The following is a 22275-nucleotide window of genomic DNA, read 5'->3' as shown; positions in this document are numbered from 1 at the left end:
CACCTCCTACTCCACCCAAACCCATATCACACATACCTAAACATGCGTAGGTCCTCACCAGATACATACTGAAACACCAGAGACGTCCCAAACACAGACACAAGCACACTACATATAATACTTCTTCTGCAGAACACAATACACATAGTAGCTCATGCTCCAGTGTCTCATCTGTCAAGCCCTTAAGATAAAACACAAAACCAAACATATTAGTCATGAGTGATTCCATCGTGAGACATACATATGTCCCTCTCACCAGGCTGCATAAAGAAAAGGTCATGGTTAGCTGTCTGTCAGGAGCCAGGATCCACCATATCACACATGCACTCAGGTCCCTCTACAACAGTTACTGTTATGACTCCATCATAGTCCATGTTGGTGTGAATGATTTGAGATGTACCTCTCTGCACTATATGAAAGGAGACATGACTGAGCTCTTGGATGGTGTGTCTCAGGCAGGTATGGCCCTAGATTTAAGCAGGATTTTACCCTTCACCTAGTATGATGCCACAATACAAACAGAAAATGATTGACTTCAATAATTGTCTTAGTTTCTGATATCATTCTAAGGGGCTCCAGTATCTGTCAGCCTGGGATGACATGATCAACAAACCTCGATACTTTTCCAGAGATGGTCTTCATCTGTCCTCCCTGGGATTTCTGCTACTAACTAAGGATCTTGCCACCCCATAGTTCCTTTTTTAGGCAGTTTCTCAAGGACAAAATTCCTGGTGTAAAAACTCCATCTAAAAACAACCTCAAGGTTATGCTGCTAAATGCTAGGAGTCTTAACATGAAACTGGATTCACTGGAAGCAGTCCTCACCTTGGAAGATGCGGACATTTGTGCAGTCATGGTGTCCTGGTTCAAGGCTGTGGAGAGCATCCCAGCCATACTGGGTTACACCTCCTTCCACATGTTCAGACCACAAACTGAAGCCATGAAAACTAAAGGATGCAGTGAATCAACATCCATTAAAGACAAATACATCTCCAGATTGGTTAAACATTATGATTCCCTGGAGATACTTCAGGGGCAATTAACTGTTGGTAGGACACCTATTCAAGTCACTAACAGCTACAGGACCTCCTCCATGAATCAGGATATCAACTTTGCCTATTTTGATCTACTTAGGTCTATCAAGATACATCCAAACACCATGGTTTTGGGAGACTTTATCTACCCATCCATCAAGTGGGTAAATTACTCGTGCTCAAACTCACTTGCCCAAAGTTTCCTCAACTTTGTTAACTCCAGTACCCTGGACCAGCTGGTTGACACCCCCACAAGGGGTGCCAACATCCTGGATCTGGTGCTTACCAATATGGGATACCACTGTAGCACCCCCACTATGAGGTCATCCCTGGTGAGATCTGACTACAAATCAGTGTCATTCAAAGTAACTATTACACCTGACCCCTCCCAGCAGCAACTAAAATAAAAAAAAACATTTCCAAAGCAGACTTTAACCTCTTATGGGATGGTATAAATAGCTTTACTGCATCCTCCTCCCCCGATGGAACTGGCATCTATGCCAAGTTCTACACCAGTGCTTTATACAAGTACCTGTATAACTGCATTAACTCAGCCATACCTGATAAAACCAAAAACAAGCTCCTCAAGGAAGAGCAAACCTGCCTAGTAGACAACTGCCATTAACAGGGTTTACAAGATGAGGAAGAAATTTCTATCTAAGAGTAAGAGGGAGCAAGCCCTAAACTGGAAACACTCCCTCCTTAGCTTAAACAAGTGAATAAGACTCCTTGTGAAGTCCTCCAAAGCTAACTACAAATTCAAATTAGCTTCCTCAACTAAGGACAATCAAAAGGTGTTCTTTAGTTACATCTGTAACCTAAAAGGAAAGGCCCAGATTTTGCTGAAATGATAGTTAATGATACCACATATACTGAGCCTGTGGACATAGCTAACCTGTTTGGCTGAGAGGTTCTTTGAAAACTTCACTTCCCTGTCCCTGCCACATGTACCCCATGACATACCTACCACCTGTCCTCTACTTTGTATCACTAAAGAGCAAGCCGTAAATGCACTCTGTAAGACTAAAAACACAGCATCTATGGGACCTGATAACATCACAGGTTGCATCCTACATGGGCTCCAACAAGAATTAACAACACCATTGGGTGCTCTTTTTACTCATATTCTAAGCACCGGCTTCATCCCAGCGAAATGGGAAATAGTCACCAGTATTCCCTTGCACGAACCCCAGGAACTATAGACATATTAGCCTGCCTAGCCTTATCTGCAAGGCCATGGAGCAAATCATCATGGACCTTATCAACAAAGATATAGGTAATCCCCAAGCACTTGACCCTACTCAGTTTGGATTTGTCAAAGGGAGATCATGCCTGTTAAACCTGTGGAATTCTTCAAGACAGTCACCAAAGCCCTGGATGAGGTTAAATCTGTGCATACAGCCTACCTAGACTTAGCCAAGGCTTTTGACAATATCCCTCACTCAGGCAATATTGACCAACTTACCCATCTAGGTATCAACCCATATATCATTAGATGGTTTGCTAAGTGGCTCACTGATAAAACAAATATAGTAAAAATATGGGAATCCACCTCCAACAGCATAACTGAAACCAGTGGTGTTCCACAGTGATCAGTCCTGGGACCCCTAATTTTTGGAATCTATTTCTCTGAAGTACAAGCAAAAATTAAAGGTCTGGGGCTGACAAAGTTTGCTGATGACTACAAACTGGGAGCAGTCATAAAATCTCCAAATGATGTCAACATCCTACAAGAGGGTCTTAACACAAACAAATGACTGGTGCCAAAGTCATGGCCTTAAACTCAGTGCAGTAAAATGTGTTATCATCCCTTTTGGTAGGAGTGATGTTCCTGCTAACTACCACATTAATAGCAACACCTTAAGTATGCACTCAGTGGTGAGAGACCTGTGCACACAGGTTGGCAACAACTTTACCTTTGATCACCATGTCTCCACAGTGGTAAGAGGGACATTCTATATTGCTCATTTCATAAGTAAAGGCATTGCCTCCAGAAAAAAAAGAATTTATAAATTCCTTGTACTCTTCCCTCATTAGATCAATAATTGAGTACAACAACCTTTTTGGTATGTACATTTCCAAACACCTGCAGCAATTGGAGAGACCACAAAGGTTCCTCACAAGGAAATTCAAGGTCTTCAGCATCTGTCCTAAGGGGATCATCTGAAATTACTGTCACTTTATTCTGTTTCATACAGACTACTGATCTCTGCCTTGCATATAAGGCAATCTCTGACCCTGCTTTATTGGAAATACTGCATATCCACAAGCCAAATTGTACACAGATTACTTGCTCTAATGACCTTAACCTGGTATGTGAAATTAATCGAACCTGCTGTAGGGACAGATTTGTCTCCCAGAGATTACCACACCTTTGGAACAGGCTCCCACTTCATTTCAAACAGAGCACCTCACTCCCCTCTTCAAATGCAATCTGGGTGATTGGATGGGCAACCATAAATTCACCAAGGGTGTTCCACCTCCATCTTTCTTGGACAGGGCAATTAGTTCTGATTGTGGAAATAAGGGTAGAACTTTGCTAGGCTTGTAAGGGCCCTAGGGGTATTAGCCTACTAACTTCCTGTGATCCTATATCCCCCCATATAAAAATATGACGGTACAGTGGTGCAGCGGTAGCATTGTTGCCTCACAGCAAGAGGTTCTCTGGTTCGATTCTTGGCTGGTGTGCCTTCTGTGTGGATTCTGCATGTCCTCCCTCCATTTGTGTGGGTTTCCTCCGGGTGCTCCGGTTTCCTCCCACATTCAAAGACATGCATCTTGAGCATTTCTCCCGGGCCACTGCTGAAAATTGGCTAGGTTCCAAGTCAGACTTTCCCAGTAAACATATGTTAAATAAATAAATGTCCATATCCGGGATTCAATAAACTCTATGTAGGCTTTGCGCGAAACCTACATGTAATTTATATGTGTGTGCAATGATGCATAGTGAGCAACGGTGCTCATTGCATATTCATGCTGCGCATCATATTTAAATGTAAATAAGCAAGGTTTTATGACTGGCAACCAGGAAATCATGTAAGTGAACACGGATAGTACTCTTGTTTAAATTGGAGCACTGCAGTCTGCAATTTTGTGCAGAATGTCACAATGATCATGAGGGCTTCACAGATAGCTCTCAATCTCTTAGTGTAAGACATCTGGACAAAGGCCAACATAATGGGGGCAATGACCCAGAAAGAGGGAAATATCTGACACATTTTCCCTATAGAAATATACTACAATAACAAGGGGTTTTGTTATGATACATGTTCTGAGGAATGTGAAGTATGAAACTCAAATTTATGTAATATTGAGTCACATCAGTCCTGAGATCATCCCAGAGACATGGCAGAAAGACACAAATTTGATAAGGAACACATTTGGACATTCTGTGAAAATCTGGACATTTGAGAGATATTAAGATTAAGTACATGGTCCAAACACAGTACAGGACAGTTCATCTACAGTGCAGAGTATTGTGAAATCCCATTCCTGGCATTCTGTACTGAAGTTGAGTAAATGATCTGTAATGATACACAGACTGCCATGTAAAATAAACACTCAGGAGAAGTGCGTGCATTGAATAGGGACTCACAGATGAATTGTAGGAATGAACACAGGGAAAGAAGACAGGTGAAACACCCTAATGTACAGCAGATGAGGGAATATCAATGGAAGATGGTTGTAGCAGCAACACTACTCACAAATTGATATGGTATAGTAGGGACTGCATAGTGAAAATGTGTATTATGTGACTGTCACACAAGGTAACACAACAATGGGGAGGATGTCTGTGTGAGATAAGCATCCTTACATGAATAATGCAAAGGACATCTATCAGGGATTTGATATATAATTGGAGCAGGGTGCGTATTGTGAAGCTGTGCAAACTGATTTGCCTGGATATAAGTATAATCTCAGCAGATATCTCCAGCAGGTGGGACACAGGTAAAGGCTCATGGACAAGATTAAAAGGACCAACCACAATCATGGTTGATATCTGAATAATACCACCAGTAATCATATGCCACTGACACAACCTGTGTGATGTAAACTGATAAGAGATGAGTCTGCATGAACACACACAGACACACACTTGTACAGTTATTATGAGTAATACAGGTTAGTTGATTGGTGTGCATGGCATATGTGTATATATATATATATATATATATATATATATATATATATTTATATATATATATATATATATATATATATATATATATATATATATATATATATATATATACAGAGCACAATCCACACTGTCACAAATGTTACCCATGCTATTAATGTTGTCAAACACCTATGTATGTACTGTGTACATCACCAGAACAGGTAGCACACATGCATCTGGTGTAACAACTTGGGGGTTCTGCACCATCAGATGGTAATATTTATGTGACAAAATGAATACCTAGGTATGGCCAATAAGCTATGTGACAGCTCACTGTGACAAAGGTGGTACACTTCAGTTACACATCAGTGGAAGATGTGTAGGGAGTTGCATGAAGAAGGGTGCATTGTACTCAGAAGGGAGTAGTGGATGTTCCACTTACCATCTACCCCACAATGCAGGTCACATATCAATTGGTCTGATTATAGAGTGTGATGTCCATATTATATTTCTGCTGTGTGTTTGTTTTCCTTTCATAACAAATCCTCTCATGTTTTCTTGTCATTGCAGGTGTTGTCATGGCTGTGGCAGCAATCTTTGGTGTGTGTTGATACTGTCTGTATTATACTAATATAACAGTTGGAGTCAATGATTGCCCACATTCTCTAGTCCTTCAGGCAGCTGTTTGTACACAATGTGTATGTCATCTGTGATGTCCGCCACTTAAATAATAGACAGGAAAAGGCCTACCAGACAGCCCTGATGTATGAACATGATCATTGGATCTGAGATATAGGTCACTTCACACATTTCAACATAGTGAGATGCCAAGTATGTGATACACTGGTCTACCCACTTGGTGATATGATTGTTTATGGTCACATCTAACAGTGTTGATTGAATACTTCAATGTGGATTTATGTCAAATGCCTTGGCTCAGTCAAATTAATCATCGTGCATGACCTTGATGACCTCTTTGAGGACATCTACCAGATGTAAAAGACATGATGTAGCATTAACAAATCACATAGGTCTGTTGCACACAGGTGGGGTATTATTAGTGTCTATTTAGAAAAGTTCCATGATGGCATGTTGGTCTACCTCTAAGTTGAGAAAAGTCAAGGTTTATCTATACATGCATAATTCATTTCAGGTGCTGCACCACCCCAATGCAGATGGATGCATGTTGATGTACACTCTTCTACAAGAATATAGCCAGTGTGGAGGGTGCACTGAAGTGTGTATTCAACCATATCAGGAAGGTGTATGTACTGAGTCATGCCATAGGTGATCTGTGATGTTGTCACAGCCCATTGATTCTGTATGATAGCCTGGATGAAGGTAAGACAGTGCATATTGCCTATCTTGTGCTAGCCTAGTGTTTCAACACAATCCCCAATGCAAATATCATTGAGAAACTCACCCAGCTGAGGATTAACCTTACTTCACTAGATGGATAACCAATTGGTCACTGAAAGAAGACATACTGTGAAAGTTAGTGTATCAAACTGTAACAGTACAGCTGTCATTATTAGCTTTCCCCAGGGATCTAAGCTTGGCCTGCTACTGTTTGTAATCTATTTCTTGACAGTTCAGGCTAAAGTATATGACCTTTGGCTTATCAAGTTTGCTGATTCTTACATATTAGGTGCAATCATTGAGTCCAACAATGATGATAACACACTACAGGAGGAGATAACACAGACAAATTATTGGTGACAAAGCCACACAATCTACAAATAAATGCAGAGATGTGTCTTTGTTTTGTCCTTCTGAAAAGTGTAGTCCCATACTAGTTACAGCATTGACAACAGTCCTGCTATGCTGAAACCCAGTGATGTAAGCACTGGGAACACATGTAGGTATACATTTAAATTTCATCCACCAAGTGTCCACATTGACATTGAAAACATATCATCATAACTCACGCCATCATATTCATATCTTAGGATTGTATGATTACACTGTACTTGAACCTCATCAAAAGACTAAAGGACTATAATGCTATCATTTGCATGTACCTCACCAGACACATGCAGCAGTTGGAGAGACCACATGGGGATTTTCACCAAGGCAACACAGGGCCTACAAACCATGCCATGATATGTGTGGAAAGACTCAAAGCCATGTCACTGTAACCTGCATCATATAGGATGAGGTGACTTCTGCCTGGCCTCCAGGCCAGTCTCTGAACCTGCACTGGTGGGAATAGTGCCACAAATCAGATACTGCAGATAACATCAGCAGTTTCTGTTGAGGAGAATATGGTAATAACAGTGTCCCACAGGCTGGTGTAAAAGGGTCTCTGTAATGTCAAGCAATAGCACAAACACTCACAGCCAGTTGACTACAGTGAGAATAGAACCCTACATCTCTTAATACACAGACTACAAACCTCTGTATTTAAGGCAAGCGCACAGCTCAAGTCTGATTTGGAGTGTCTCAGACAACACATTATTCCTGATGACATCAGCAGTGTCTGTTGAGGAAGAATATGGGAATAATAGTGTCCCACATGCTGGTGTAAAAGGTTTTCTGTAATGTCAAGTAGGAGCAAACACACACACACACACACACACACACACACACACACACACACACACACACACACACACACACACACACACACTTGACCACAGTGAGAATAGAACCACTACCTAAGTACACAGACTGGAGAACTCAATACTTTATGCAGGTACCACAGCACAGGTCTGACTTTTACCAGACAGCAGATCAACTTATAGTAGATGACATCAGCAGGGCATGTTGGAGAGAAGATGTTGGGAGGCCTGCATGAAATGGATGTATAGGCATGAGCAAATATCAAGATGCTGTCAATCCATAGGATTAGAGCAGTAACTGTAGGATGCACACTTCTGCTCTTCTGTCTAGACACACACACACACACACACACTCACACACACACACACACACACACACACACACACACACACACACACACACACACACACACACTCACACACACACACACACACACACACACACACACACACACACACACACACACAGACACACACACACACAGTTGACTGCAGTGAGAATCGAACCCCTACCAATCTAAGTACACAGTCTACAGAACCCAGTACTTAATGCAAGTTCCAGGGCCCAAGTCTGACTTTTCCAAGACTGCAGATCAACTTATAGTGGATGACATCAGCAGGGCATGTTGGAGAGAAGATGTTGGGAAACCTGCATGAAATGGATGTGTAGGCATGTGCAAGTTTCAAAATATTGTTAATCCATGGGACTGGAGCAGTTACTGCAGGATACACACTTCTGCTCTTCTGTCTAGACACACACACACACACACACACACACACACACACACACACGCACGCACGCACACACACACACACACACACACACACACACACACTCACACACATGCATGCAAACACACACACACACACACACGCACACACACACAGTTGACTGCAGGAAGAACATAACCCCTACCTAAGTAACACAGACTACAGAACTCAGTACTTTATGTAAGCACCACAGCATGAGTCTGACTTTTACAAGACTGCAGGTCAACTTACAGTGGATGACATCAGCAGGGGATGTTGGAGAGGAGATGCTGGGAGGCCTGCATAGGTTCATAAATTCATAGATGTATAGGAAGTTACTAGCCTAATGGTGCAACTGCATTTACAAGCCTAGCCGTGTAAAAACACAAGTACCTTTACTGAGCATAGTTAGATGGTCATTGTTAGCAGAGTGATTTTGTGATCAGCACTGACCCTGTGCATGAGGGACATAGGGTCCACCCTACGGGTAAATTTACAATCACCCATTCAGTTCTTAAGGTTACACTTGAATAAGGTCATTGAGGAGTACTGCTTCACATGCAGTGGTAGCCTATTACTGAGGAGTGGCAATCAGTAGAAGATATATCTGTCTCCCTAGCATGTGCTGTTTATGTCACAGGCTAGGTTGAGATCCCTGGAGTAAGTTATTCTTGTCCCATTTGATTTGCAGATATCCAGCATTTCCAGTAGGGCAGGGTCTGAGACTGCTTTGTATACCAGGCATATGTTACTTCTCAGCAGCCTGCATGATACTGAGTACAGTGACAGGTCTTTTGGTCTTTCCATGTATATCATGTTTTGGAGGCCCTGGATTCTCCCAGTCACAAACCTCTGTGTTTTCTCCAGTTGCTGCAGGTGTCTGGTGAGGTACAGACAGAAGGGAGCATTGCACTCAATTAGTGGTCTGATAAGGAAAGAGTACAGCAGAGCTTTTGACCTCCCTGGTCTTGGATGTTATGGTCTTATTTATGAGGTGTGCAATGTAGAATGTGTGTCTCACCACTATGGACACATAGTGATTGAAGTGTAGATTGTTATCACCATTTGTTCCCAAGTCTAGCAACACTGTGTTTGAGCTTAGAGGGGTGCTATGAATATCCTAATTAACAGGGGTACTTAATTTCCAAAGGGTAGAATGAGACATTTTTTTGCTTTAGTATTCAGTCTGTGCATTTGGCACCAATCATTTGTCTTGTGTCAGCCCCTTCTGTAATATGCTAACATCATTGGAGGACTCTATATGTCTGCATCCAGTTCGTAGTGATCTCCAAACTTGGTAAGCCACAGGCCATCTACCTTTACCTAGGTTCCAGAGAAATACTTTCCAAACAATTGAGGACCCAGCAAAGATCATTTTATTCCACTGGTAAGTGGTTTAGTGGTGGAGGTGCAGTCCCCAACTTTGACAGTGTGTGTTCTGTCAATGAGTCAATTGGGTACCATCTAATAATGTATGGGTTAATTCCCAGATGGGAGATTTTCTCTACGATAACTGAATTGGGGATAGTGTCAAAGGCCTTGGATAACTCACAGGCTAGGTTGAGATTGCTGGAGTAAGTTATTCTTGTTCCATTTGATTTGCAGATATCCAGCATTTTCAGTAGGGCAGGGTCTGAGACTGCTCTATAGCCCAGGCATAGGTCACTTTGCGGCAGCCTGCATGATACTGAGTACAGTGACAGGTCTTTCAGTCTTTCCATGTATGTCATGTTTTTGAGGCCCTGGATTCTCCCAGTCACAAACCTCTGTGTTTTCTCTAGTTGCTGCAGGTGTCTGGTGAGGTACAGACAGAAGAGAGCATTGTACTCAATTAGTGGTCTAATAAGGAAAGAGTACAGCAGAGCTTTTGGCCTCCCTGGTCTTGGATGTAATGGTTTATTTATGAGGTGCCCAATGTAGAATGTGTGTTTCACCACTATGGACACATAGTGATTGAAGTGTAGATTGCTATCAACATTTGTTCCCAAGTCTAGCAACACTGTGTTTGAACTTAGAGAGGTGCTATGTATATCATAATTAACAGATATGCTTCATTTCCAGAGGGGAGAGTTAGGCATTTTGTTTTTTGTTTTATTGTTCAGTCCATGAGTTTGGCACCAATTATTTGTCTGTGTCAGCCCCTTCTGTAATATGTTAACATCACTGGTGGACTCTATATGACTGCATGCAGTTGACAGTGATATCCCAACTTGGTAAGCCACAGGCCATCTATCTTTACCTGGGTTTCAGAGAAATACTTTCCAGACAGTTCAGGACCCAGCACAGACCCTTGTGGTTCCATTGGTAAGTGGTCTAGTGGTGGAGGTATAGTCCTCAACTTTGACAGTGTGTGGTCTGTCAGTGAGCCATTTGGGTATCCATCTAATAATGTATGGGATAATTCCCAGATGGGAGATTTTCTCTATGATAACTGAATGGGGATAGTGTCAAAGGTGTTGGATAACTCCTCTAGTGGTATATCCTGTTATCCCTTATTTAGGTCTTTAGGGTCAGTAGCAAAGTGCACTAGGTTTAATAAGCAAGCTCTACCCTTGACAAAACAAAAATGGGCCGGGTCATGTCTGTTGAAGATCACCTATGTCCCTGTGGATAAGGTCTATGCTGATTTCTTCCCTAGCCTTGCAGATAAGGCTTTTTAAGCTAATGGGTTAATAGTTATAGTTCTGCATGTTACCGGATTGATGTGCATTGCATATCATACAACATTTGATATTATTTTCTGTGGTCTAGGTGATATATGTGTGGATAAAATTCTGAGACACCAGAGTTGCAGTGCTGGGGGGAGGCAACACATTGCTATATTGTAAATATGTGACATATTGTTAGGTAGGACCTTCAGTTTCTTATGATTCTACATGTAATTGCATGTCATAAATAGGAAATGTAAAACAAAATAATATGTACTTTTCCATAGTGCAGTGAGCAGCAGATTTGCGCAATGGTTGGTAAAGGGTTTGCACATGCGAGATACACATTTCCAATACTTTCCATGTTAGCGCTTAGTTAAGTAGTGTGCAAATGCGAGCCGCATTGCTAAAGTCTGAAAGTTAGTATAAACTCTATGAAACACACCTGCTGCTTAACTGACTCTGTGACAGCAGGTGTAAATGCATTTTACACATTTCCTTTTGAGACTACATGATACTGGGTTTGAATCCAGGTATATCCAATACTTCTAAAGATGTTTAAATAAACATTGATAATGCAATGACATGAATTGTTTATAGTGCATGTGTTGCTGAGTGTTAACATAGTGCAGTGAGATTAAGCAGCATTGCATGGAGGTAACCTCATCATTTTACTGCTGCTCATTGTCACTGCACATTGGTGTGTGATGCACACCTTTGCATAAATGTACAGCCCAAAAAATGAAGGGATCCGTTGCTTTTTCTGCTAATTAAATGTGTTTTGTGTAATTCTGTTTTTTGACCAGATTATAGGTGTTAAAATTATGGGTTGATAGTAAAGTGGTAAAATGGGGAACAAGCAGGAGGAAGAAGAAACAGAAAGCAGTACAGGAATGTGCTGGATGGAGTTAGGAAAGAACCATAGCTATCCATTTCTTTAACAGTGTAAAATGAAAATATGTGCAGAATATTAACTGAATTGGACTGTCAACTCCACAAAGATGGTGACAACAATGCAATTATGTTGTATAGCCAATTGGACCAAATCAAGTGTGTCAAGAAAACACATGTGTGAAATGGAGAGCTATGTAAGGGACAATTTTATGTTTGTGGGACAGGTGCCCATTTTTTTTTAAATTCAGTAAAAGAGATCTGCTGGGTAAGGGGCATGGGTAAATCTGGGTCAGGTAAGTTGAGTGGGTGAGGAAGCAAATGTAAATAATACAAGACAAAAAAAGACAAGAGACAGGGATGGTGATGGGCACAAAAGTTTGGGGACACCATGATTGCGATGAGGGAGAGGACAATGCAGGAGAATCGATTCCTGGACTGTCATCACTGTCCCCTTACTCCCCTGGTGGCTGGAGTGCACCAGCTTCCAAGGTAGTACTACCTGAGGGCACAGGTAGTCCAGGAGCAATAGAGGCAGTGTTGCCAGGTTGGTTTCCAGACATGCTGGGCATTGGTGCTGGAGCCAGTGGAGCAGGGGAAGGCTGGTCCACTGGGCTGGCCTATCTTGTTGTGCTGTGTAGCATTTAGCGATATTGTACATGTGGATGCCATGCAGACATTCTGACGACACATAATACAAAATAAAACAAGAGAGATAAGGATTGAGGTGAGAGAGAAAAAGAGATAAAATTAGTACCTTAAAATATGACATACACTGTATTAATACAATTTTACAACTCTTTTATCTGAAGTATTACATTTAAGTATAGATCCTAACACATACATGATATACTACAGATTGCTGAAAGTAATCCTTGAAATGTGCATATATTGCACATATGCATGTTCCAATTATACAGCTTACAGATTACAGCAGGGGATTTGAGCCACTTGTATAGAGTGTTTAATTTAATGTAAATATTATTGAAGAAATAACAGTACTGTATACTTGTGAATTTTGGTATTTGAGCCCACAACCTCTGACTACAGTATAATATTGCAATCTTATAATTATTTTGTGCTACATGCATGCATATTTGCTTTTACAGTTTGGATATGCATGCTCAATTTGATACAACTCTATAAAAGACCAGAAAGGATATCTTTAACATTTATTGCTACAATAACACTTCCCTTCTGCTGCATACATACCGCTTGCTTCCCTCAGTCTCTCCAATCAAGCAACATGAGCTTGCCAGTTGAAATCATGCTCAGTGGCAGCTGAGTAAAGAATAGAAAAGAACAGAATCCCTTTTTCTCCTGTGTAAGTCATTAAAATGATTTCTACATTGCTGTCAAGTGTATTCAATACCAGTGGAACTGGATACAGCCTAGGCCAAACTATTTCATTCCTCAGACTTGTACTGGGAGCCAGAAGAGTCCCCCTGCAGAAGCCCTTGGCTGTGGTGCTTTACCAGGAGTCCAGTAAATATCCAGGACTCTTGGGCACCTGACCTTTGTGCCCTAAACCTGGCACCTTCCCCTCTAATGCCAGTCATGTCTACCATCTGAACTGGTGCAATGGAGACTGATGCTTTCCCACCAATAACAGCTATCATGTTTACTGGTAGTGAGCAAATCCAAGCAATGGTCATAACCGTATTTGTGAGATGCTAAGTGGAGAGCAACAGTGCCAAGCAGGGATGAATTAAATAATTGCAACTGGAAGGTTAATCTGACATTTGGCTTTAGTTTGAGGGGTGTCTACTGATGTAGCCTGGGAATATATATTGGAAATTGGAAGGTAATTGTTAGGTGAGCTAGATTTGCCGAAAAGCACTGAGGGCATAAATGTAATGATTTGACTCATTTGTTTTTACCATTCTACACTGAGAAAAATGATTTTTACATGGTGGGATTCAAACTTAGGCATAAGGGGCAAAACATTTTCTTCAACAGCATTGATCTTCCATCTTTGCCACAGAAGAAGTGTTGCTCAGACATAATCAGAATTCATACATGAATACAGGTGACATTATGGCTGTTATACATGCATGTGTGTGACCTGAGAAGCTTATTGGATATAGATCCAGTTGTGTGTGTATCTTAGGTAATTGTGAAGGTCATGAAAGTCCAGATAGCAGAATTATACTTACAGCACTATAGTACACAGTATACCCTCAGTCATACATCTGAAAACACAATAATGGTATCTCACCCCTCACACATACAATTCATATCAGCTCTACTAGCTGAAGTGTTATAAATGAGAGTGAATATAATAGGAAGTCCAACAACAGTAAGAATGTACAGAATATCCTGTATTAAAACATAGGACCATGTGTATGGCAGTCCTACACTTACAACTGTTGCCACAAGAATGTTGAAATAACACTTGTCTATTTTTCAGTCCATTGCTATGAACTGCACTGATACAACAGTAACAAAAAGGTTGCTCACCCTGTACTAGAAACAAGGACCATCTGTACTGCAGCCCTACACTTACACTTGCTCACACAGGACTAGTTACATGATATTCCCTAATTTTCTAATAATTCTTAAGGTCTTTGTGTTAACCACCACACAATGCTGCTTAGCAGGTTTGCTCAGTGCCAAACAGAATTAATTGAATGTATCCAGTTTCAATTATTGGCTGTCTGAGTCCTGTCTGCAGGTATTCTGTCTGCTGCCTGGGTGGGCCAGTTGTCCAGTTTGCACACTATTGTGCTTCATGCAAATGAGATAAGCACAGCCAAACCTGACATTCATTTTCCTCCTCTTTCTGTGATTGTGCTAAGTGGTGCATTGCAAAAGCACTGTCCACCCCCCCCAAAAAAAAAGAAAAAAAAGAAAAACAGACAAGTAGTTGAAATGAGGAAAAAATCTATTACATACACACTAGAAAATGTTGGTTCAAATGAGATATTCCTACGTCGGTCCAGATTTGAATTCTCAGTTCAATGAATGTCCAGAACACAGGAACAGGGCATTATCTTTCTTTGCCACATAAATAGCTATGCAGCAAGAAACTCATTCTGCATACAACCAACTGCAACATAATCTACAGTAATAGGAAACCATACAACTGTTGTATGTACATTTAATATTTTGGCTGTAGTTCACTAAGTGATCACACAACCAGTTATGACTATTGCTTGCAAATATACAGCTTTGTTTTACCTCTCTGTGTTTCTTGGCCATTCCTCTTTTATTGGGCCAGTAATCTAAGACATGCAGTCTGTAATACATTCTATATAATTGGCCTTAAAATGTGTGAGGATATTAAATGTCAATAATATCTTATGCAGCTGACAACAAATGAAGGGGAGGTTGGATGTTAATGAACATAACCTGTGAATTGTGTGCTGCTTACTTACATTTTCAGCCTTACATCTAACAGTTTGTAAGTCTAGCATGACACACCCACAGGATGTAGGGCATCCCACAGTGTTGTGTTTTCCTTCTCCCAACTAGTAATCATTCACAGTTGCAATCCATGAAAAACAAACACGGAGGGAGTGCTTGCACTGTGTTTACATATGCTATGTGGAGCCAAGTATTTGGGATTCAGCAATTCTAGTCACTGCATCTTCAACCTGCTAACAGCCCTGAATGTACACCATAAAAGGCAACCATGTATCTAGGAAAACAGAAGGTGAGGAGACTTGTTTATGTGAATAATACAGAAAAGAGTCTATTAATTTGGGATATATCTGCACAGTGGACTACTGAACTTGGAAAGGTATGCTTGCATTTTGTCAGCTACATACTGCATATGCTGGAATGTAATTAAGAAAATTTTGAAGCAAAGTCTTTTACACTTTTATCTGTATGCATTAATTAGAAGTGTACTGATGCCATGGGCATGTTTATCAAGGCACTTCACAGGTATACGTGATAGGTAATATCTTAAAGTGGAATGTCCTGTGTTAAATGTGTAGACGTTTCAGGGACGGTTGCTTTGCAAACACTTTTAGTATTTCAAAGATGGTTTGTTAGCAAAATGTATCATCTGCCTGTTCTGCATTTCTGTTATGGCACAAACAAGGATATGTTGCTATTGTTACTCTCCTTTTTTTTTGCATCCAGCCAGTTGTTCATATTTCAGGTCTCTAGACTGTTTTATGTTTCTCCAGTGGGTAATACTGAAATGCTACCTTTTCTGTTTTATCTGGAAACAGTTATTTTATAGTTATGTGATACCTATGTGTATTATCCTTTGGTTGTCTTTTTAGGGCATGTAGAGCTATGCCACCCTGGCATCTCAATCCTCAAAGACCACCCTTCAGTGATGCTTAAAATCAGGTTATTGTTGACTCTTTTAGGCAACATGGTGTCTTCTTGCTTGAAAGATGACAAGGAGATATGACATGCAGACATGCAGATTTGGTGGCAGATTGTTGACAATGTTAATGCCATCGGTGGCCATAACAAGACATATGAGCAGTTGCACCATAGGGTCCATGATATGATCTCATCAGCATGGAGGAGAGTAGCTGCAGTTGGCTATGACTGGATGGGTACTGGGGGACCTACTACAGAGCCACCACTAACATCAAATTAAGAGTTCCTGTCCACTGTCAGGGATCCAGACAGTTCTCAAAAAAGTGCAGAGCAGCATGTCCTCAACACCAGTGCTACTTTTTCAGGGGACAGCATACATGTCCCAGGAAGAGCTTCCAGGTAGGCTTTTTATCTCAATTGTTGAATACTCCTGTATAGTAAAATAATTTAAATCAATATGTTACATCTGTTTCACAATATTTTTTTTTTGTGGGGATTGAAGATTGCTACAGTTGATAACACATTCTGATTGATTAGCTTAGGTTGGAGTTGTCATCCATGTTCTTGTAGAAAGTATAGTTAATGGACATATAAAGGGGGTAAAAATATTACCCCTGTGTTACTATTAATTGTGATGATGTTGTCCTTACCCTGATCCAGGTGTCTGCAAACTTGTCACTCAACATATGTTTAGGGCCATCATGGAGGCACAGACATTTTCCCATAAGTGCTCCAGAGAAATGCTAGGGTTTTAGATGTGGCACAGGCTGACATTCATGACTGCCTCCACCATGTTGCTGATTCAATGGATTGGAAGAATGACACACTGGAATGAGCAGTGTCTGTGGTGGAATGACCAGTGTCTGTGATAGAACGTCTGCTGGGAGGGGAGGCGGCATCCTCATGCATGTAGGTCACCCACATAATCTACTGTTAGCCAAAATGGCCATGCCCAATCATGCTCCCATAGTGGCAGTATTTCCACTGCTCAATCAATGAGCTGTCCACACCCAGATGTGGTAGTCCGTGAGTTTGTGGTCCTGGGCATGCTCATGAGGGGAGCTCATTCAGAAGAAATTAGTCACATTCGGGTAGAAGCACTGCATCTGACCATGGGCATGGACATGCCAGTGCAACTCCTGGCAGAGCCAGCTCTTCTGGTTGGGGATGACAATGATGAACAGGCACCTTCACCATGCACAGCTCACACCTGTATGACATACCAAGATGTAGAGATAGCACAAAGTTTGGCTTTGGTCATGCAGACAATCATGCACCAATTTCCACTGGAGGACTCCTACAGACACATGCACACAACAGTTACATGGTTCAGCTGTGCAGCTTAAAATTCATTTTATCTCACTGGCCATTTGTTGTTTTTTCCAAATGTCTTCCTGGTTCTGTTTCTTACTCACACACACACTCACCAACCTTTTTTGTCAGCCTTGGCTTCATATCCCCTTCCCACAGTACCCTGTACAAGTGATGATAACTGTGCCATATCCCTGTTTTGTAACTTTTGGATTTAGGGATACATAATCTTTGTCTCTGATGCTCAGATTGCATAGCTGACTTAGTGCTTAGTATATTTGCATTTGTGATGTTGAACTGTAATTGTACATTTGACTTATATTGGTCTTAGATAACATCAAAATTTTCCAAATGTATTGTGAATGATCTTGTGAGAGTTGTGTAGTCTGAAACTGAAATGTGTATCATTACTTTCTAACTTCTGTAATGATTTTCCAGTACAAACGCATGGTGCTAAACTGAGGGCATACAGTGAGCATCACTATTTTTGAGAGGTATGACTGTGTGACTCTTTGATACCTGAGGCCTACTACTTAGTAATGGACACATATAGGTCAAATAAGTCTGTGCTGTCACATGTTAAGGTCATTGCTGTACAAATCTCCCACCTTTTACTTGCCTACACTACCAAGTAACAAAATGCAAGGATATTCCAGTCATTTATATTATTACACAATATACTCCGGGTTCATAGGTTCATAGGTTGGTACTTGGCTATCGGCCCTAGGGCCTATACAAGCCTAGCCATAACAATTCCCTGGCTATTTCTTCCCACACTATTTTACTTCCCTGGACCCCTGTCTAGCAGGGCGACTGACATGATCCCTGGGGTGAATTTCCTTTCTCCCATCCAGTCATCAAGGTTTCTTTTGAAGAGGGCTAAAGAGGTGCTCTGCTTGACATGTATGAGCAGTCTATTCCAGAGTCTGGGGAGTCTCTGGATCAGGAACCTATCTCTCCAGCATATTTTGTTTATTGTGATGACAAGGTTTAGATCCCTGGAGCGTGTGGCTCTGAGGGATTGGGATTTCTTTAAGTGTAGCATGTCCAACAGCTCTGGGTTTGACATGGCCTTCTATGTTAAGCAGAGATCGCCTTGGACTAGACAATATGCGACAGAGTATAACATAGGGCATCTGCTTTAGGCCTGTGATTCTTTTAGTGAGGTATTTCTGCGGCCTTTCCAGTTGTTGCAGATGTCTTGAGAGGTACATACCAAATGGGGCGTTGTATTTTATAATGGGTCTAATGAGGGATGAGTGCAGTGGGATAATGACCTCCTTTTTTCTGGATGAAAAGCCCTTAGTGATGAGGTGTGCCACATAGAAGGATTTCCTGATTGTTTTGGTGATGTGGTTATTGAAGGTGAGACCACTGTCTACCTGTGTCCCTAAGTCTCTTATCACACTTTCGGTGTTTAGTGTACTGCCACCTATGTGGCAATTCACTGGTACATGTTTTTTTCCCAAAGGGGATAACTATACATTTCTTGGCATTGAGCTTGAGCCCATGGCTCTGGCAGCAAGCATCTGTTTCTGTAAGGCCCTTTTGTAGAGTATCAACATCAGTTGGGGATTTAATAATGGCTCCCAGTTTGCAGTCATCTACAAATTTTGTTCGCCAGAGTTCCTCAGTGTTGGCCTGTACTTCAGAGAAGTAGATGCCAAACAAGAGAGGTCCCAGGACTGAACTTTGAGGTACTCCACTTGTCTCTTGTCTGGAGCTGGATTTGGAGTCAGCTACTTTTACAGTGTGGGTTCTGTCAGTAAGCCAGTTGGCAACGCGAGTGACATTGGGATTAATGCCCATCTTAGTAAGTTTATCTATGACTCCAGAGTGGGAGATGGTGTCAAAGGCCTTGGCAAGGTCCAGATAGGCTGTGTGGACTACCTTACCCTCATCCATGGTGCGGGAGACTGATTCAAAGAAGTCAATCAGGTTCAGGAGACAAGATTGGCCCTTCATGAACCCAAACTGGGTGGGGTCCAGTGTTTTAAGGTTGCTAATGTCTTTGTTTATAAGTTCCATGATAATACGTTCCATGGCCTTGCAGATCAGGCTCGTCAGACTGATGGGGCGGTAGTTCCCAGGATCCAAGGTGGATCCCCCCTTGTGGAGTGGGATAACTGTAGCTGTGCGCCACTCAGTGGGCATGAAGCCTGAGGTGAGGGTATGATTAAACATGACACTTAGGTGAGGTGCCAGTTCATTTTGTAGTTCATGTAGTACACAGCCAGGGATGTCATCTGGTCCCAAGGATGCTGTATTTTTAGCATTGGAGAGTGCGTTTTTTTACCTGTGTTGCCATTATTACCAGAATTTGTCAATCTTCTGGTATTGAGATGGGCCTTTTAGGGGGTGAGAGGGGCGTGAAGTTGGCACTGAATCAATCTGCCAGGATATTGGCAATATCCTTGGGATCAATATATTTAATGCCATTCTGTTGTAGCTCAGAGCAGATCTGAGCATTGCCATTTAGATTCTTGACATAGTTATAGAATGCCTTGTGATTTGTCTTTGGAATCTTTGGCAATTTTATTTTTGTAACTAGCTTTGGAAGATTTTATGAGGGATCTCAGCTTCTTACTGAAGCTGGTAAGGGAGTTTTTTGCATCCTGGGATTTTCCTCTTTTCTGCAACAGTTTCTTCCTTTTCTTGTAAAGTTTGTTTATGACAGGGGACCACAAGATTGGCTTCCTTTTTTTGGAGGAGAGCATCTTGGTTCTATTTGGGATAGCACGATTCATGCATGAGTGGATATGCTTGTACAGTGCCTTAGTGTAGGACTCAGCAGTCGAACTTTCAGTTCCCGTCTGCATGGGTGTCATGAAGTTTGTAACTTCTGACTTGAGTAGCATGAAGTTGGCTTTGGAGAAGTTTTTTTATGGCGGTTTCCTTACTGGGGGGTGGGGGTGGGATGTGGATGTTAAGGGTGATTAGCTTATGGTCTGACCTGACCAATGAGGGGGTGACCATAGGTGTGGAGCATCAATTTCCCATGTTGGTAATGACCAGGTCTAGGATATTGGAGCCCCTGGTTGGACTATGGTTCAAGACTTCCTTGTAAATCCAGCAGTTCATAGGTTCATAGGGTCATAGAATGATACTAGGCTGTTGGCTTGGGCACCCTTATAAGCCTAGCCAAAAATTTCACCCATGTTCCCACAAAGTCAGCACCTGTTTTCCCTGTCCAGCAGGGACACAAATGGGATCCCAGGGGAATATTTTCTGTTTCCCATCCAGTCATCCAGTCCTCTTAAAGAGGGCTAGTGAAGTACTCTGATTGACATGGAGAGGAAGTCTATTCCACTGATGGGGGAGTTGTTGGGAGACAAATCTATCCTGCCAACAAGTTCTATTAATGTCATAGACCAGGTTGAGACCTTGCATGTGGGTTGCGAGAGTGGAGTTTGACTTATGGATATACAGAAACTCCATCAAAGCTACGTCTGAGACAGTCTTGTATGCCAGATGCAGGTCACCTCTGAGCAGTTTGTATGAGACTGAGTAGGGGGACAGGGCTGTTAGCCTATCTGTATAGGATAGGTGTTTGAGACCTTGGATTTTCCTGATCAGAAACTTCTGTCATCTCTCCAACAGCTGCATGTGCTTGGCAAGGTACATGCCGAAGGGGGCATTGTACTTGATAATGGGTCTGATAAGGGAGGAGTACAGGGATGTTAGGACCTCCTTATTCCTGGATGAAATACCCTTACTTATGAGGAGGGCCATGTAGAAAGCCTTCCGTATAATGGAGACAACATGGTGGTCAAAAGTCAGGTTGCTATCAACCTGGATGCCCAAGTCCCTCACAATTGATTGCATGCTTAGTACATTGTTATTAATGTGATAATTGGTGGGGATACCATTATCCCCAAAGGGGATAATGATGCATTTCTTGGCATTCAGTTTGAGGCCATGGTCCTGGCACCAGTCATTAGTTTGCTTAAGGCCCTTTTGCAGGATGTTCACATCACTTAGGAATTTATGATGGTGCCCAGCGTGCAGTCATCTGCAAACTTGGTCAGCCACAGACCACTGATTTTGGCTTGTACCTCAGAAACGTATATCCCAAACAGTAGAGGCCCCAAGACTGATCCTTGGGGTACGTCGCTTGTTATGGGTCTGCTACTAGAGGTGGCTTCCCCTATTTTGACTAAGTGGGTTCTATCAGTGAGCCAGTTAGCTACCATCTGGTAACAGATGGGTTGATTCCTAGCTGGGAGAGTTTATCTATTATGCTCGAGTGGGGAATAGTGTCGAAGGCTTTGGATAGGTCAAGATAGGTGGTATGCACTGTCTTGCCCTCATCCATGGCTTTGGTGACTGTTTTGAAGAAGGCAACCAAGTTTAACAGGTATGATCTCCCTGTGACAAAACCAAACTGTGTAGGATCAAGCGTTTGTAGGTTGCCAATGCCCTAGTTTATAAGGTCCATGATAATGCATTCCATGGCCTTGGAGATCAGGCTAATTAGGCTGATGGAGTTATAATTGCCTGGGTTAGTGGATGCTGCACCTTTGTGCAGAGGGATGAGAGTGGCTGTCCTCCATTCTGCTGGGATGAAGCCGGTGCACAGACTTTGGTTGAATAAGGTGCCTAGTGGTGCTGAGAACTCTTGTCTGAGTTCATGTAGGACACAGCCAGGGATATTGTCGGGTCCCATGGAAGCTGTA

This window comes from Protopterus annectens, chromosome 3.part0, assembly GCF_019279795.1.
Source record: "Protopterus annectens isolate FY-2018-M chromosome 3.part0, PAN1.0, whole genome shotgun sequence".
Lineage (NCBI taxonomy): Eukaryota > Metazoa > Chordata > Ceratodontiformes > Protopteridae > Protopterus > Protopterus annectens.
This window is presented reverse-complemented; position numbering follows the sequence as displayed.